This window comes from Meleagris gallopavo, chromosome 22, assembly GCF_000146605.3.
Source record: "Meleagris gallopavo isolate NT-WF06-2002-E0010 breed Aviagen turkey brand Nicholas breeding stock chromosome 22, Turkey_5.1, whole genome shotgun sequence".
Taxonomy (NCBI): domain Eukaryota; kingdom Metazoa; phylum Chordata; class Aves; order Galliformes; family Phasianidae; genus Meleagris; species Meleagris gallopavo.
Genome location: NC_015032.2, coordinates 281,407 through 283,488, shown reverse-complemented (window position 1 = coordinate 283,488; position 2,082 = coordinate 281,407). Strand labels below are relative to the sequence as shown.

Genomic DNA, 2,082 nt, shown 5'->3' with positions numbered 1-2,082 from the left:
CAGCAGTGTGCCCTCGTGGCCAAAAAGGCCAATGGCATTCTGGGGTGCATTAAGAAGAGCGTGTCCAGCAGGTCGAGGGAGGTGATCCTCCCCCTCTACTCTGCCCTGGTAAGGCCTCATCTGGAGTACTGTGTCCAGTTCTGGGCCTCCCCAGTACCAAAAAGACAGGGATCTCTTGGAAAGAGTCCAGCGGAGGGCCACAAAGATGGTGAAGGGCCTGGAGCATCTCCCCTATGAAGAAAGGCTAAGTGAACTGGGTCTGTTTAGCCTTGAGAAAGAAGACTGAGAGGGGACCTGATCCAGGTTTATAAATATCTGAGGTGTGGCGGCCATAGCGGTGAGGCCGGGCTCTTTTCAGTGGTACGTGGAGACAGGACGAGGGGAAACGGACATCAGCTGCAGCATAGGAAGTTTCGCACGAATGCGCGTAAGAACTTCTTCACGGTGAGGTGACGGAGCACTGGAACAGGCTGCCCAGGGAGGTTGTGGAGTCTCCTTCTCTGGAGATATTCAAGTCTCGCCTGGACGCCTACCTGTGCGACCTGGTGTAGGGAACCTGCTTTGGCAGGGGGGTTGGTCTCGATGATCTCTAGAGGTCCCTTCCAACCCCTACAATTCTGTGATTCTGTGATTCTGTGATTTTGCACATGCTCAGCCCCTCTCAGAGATGTTCAGCTTCACACTGCTGAAAGCCCAAATCACTTTTAGGAAAAGCATGCTGGTTCCACCCAGTCACGTCAGTTGTGCCACTCCAAAACTCCAAACCTGTGCAAATGTACCAGATCACTTTCAGTACTATTTTCAAGGAAAACATAATAAAGACACAGTCCTCATTCTGTGCTGCAGAATAGCCTTTGATAGCCTCTCCTCTCATTGCCTCACTTCACTGGTACGTGCGTGTGGACTAACTCCAGTCCATAGTGCTTAAAATGCTTGATCTGCCAAAGGCAAAGCATTAGCAGATCAAGCTCATAGATGACAAGTTAGAGTATTTCTGTGTGAACAACACCGGAAAAAGTAAAAGGAAACGTAAGTGTCCACGGAGGACACAGGCTTCCCTATCTTTGGCGGACTCAACAACAGCTTACTTCCTCTTGAAACTTCTCTCTGAATTTGCTTCAATGCCTTGCATGCCCTCTGCTCTGACTCCCATTGTTCAAGAGAGAGCACAGCCGTACCTGCAAGGTGCTGGTCAGAAAGTTGTCCTGGGAGACGATGTCCACAAAGAAATCAGACGGGATTTCATTCAGCTGGTGATACAGGACGAAGATGAGATTGGCATAAAGCTCTTGATACTTTGCAATGGCCTCTTCAGAACGGCACAGGATATTTAACAGTCTTTTCCAGTGCTCAAATGCATCGTATACATTCCCAATCAGGAAGCAGATAAAAGCAAACTGCAACTCAGCTGCACGTATTGAGAAAGTAAAACAAAACACATAAACTGAAGTATAACGAAGGCACACATCCTCTAAAAAGCCCTGTAGATGACTGCACAAACAAGGTTTAGCTTGGGCATATAAACATTATTCCATCCTCTGAGCTATTCTGCAAATGGCAATTGCTGCTGCCAATGCTGATTATTCCCTAATGCTCTGCTTTTCTCCCATCTGGAGAGAAAGCACAGCATAACCGGGCAGGGCTTTTAATTGTGACTGCCAGCTCTGCAGAGCGGCGCTGCCGGCACTCAGCGTGCGCAGCTACCAAAGCACTTCTGCAGCCCTCGCAGGTGTGTGGATCTGCACAGACACTGCCGGCGCTCTGCAAGCCTTCATCCCCCGTGCTGGGCCGTGCAGGGAAGGAACACCGGAGGGGGTGAGCACTGCACTCGTGTGCGTCTCTTCTTCAGAGCCGGGACTCGGCCTCGCGGGATGCTTCGGCTAGTCAGAACGGCGGTTCCGAGGCTCTGAAGATTGTTACCTGCACCCGACGTGATTACTTTTACCTATTCTCGAACCGTCCACGGTAATTCCGACAAAGAATTAATCGTATAACACGATGGACGACGCGAAAAACAAAAGCTCGCTCTGCAGCCCAGCCGGGCTCCCGGCCCCTCCGCACCGCAGCACGGCGCCCGGTCCC

General features: G+C 51.1%; 1 long non-coding RNA gene across 2 annotated transcripts in view; it reads right to left on the bottom strand.

The window, feature by feature from the left end:
• The window catches only part of LOC109370723, a 26,830-nt gene extending 24,758 nt beyond the window's left edge, over window positions 1-2,072 (bottom strand). For both annotated transcript variants that reach the window (XR_002121072.1, XR_002121075.1), the window contains exon 1: window positions 1,179-2,072. This is a non-coding gene — a long non-coding RNA (uncharacterized LOC109370723). The remainder of the gene's footprint in view (window positions 1-1,178) is intronic.
• Between the last annotated feature and the right edge of the window lie 10 nt (window positions 2,073-2,082).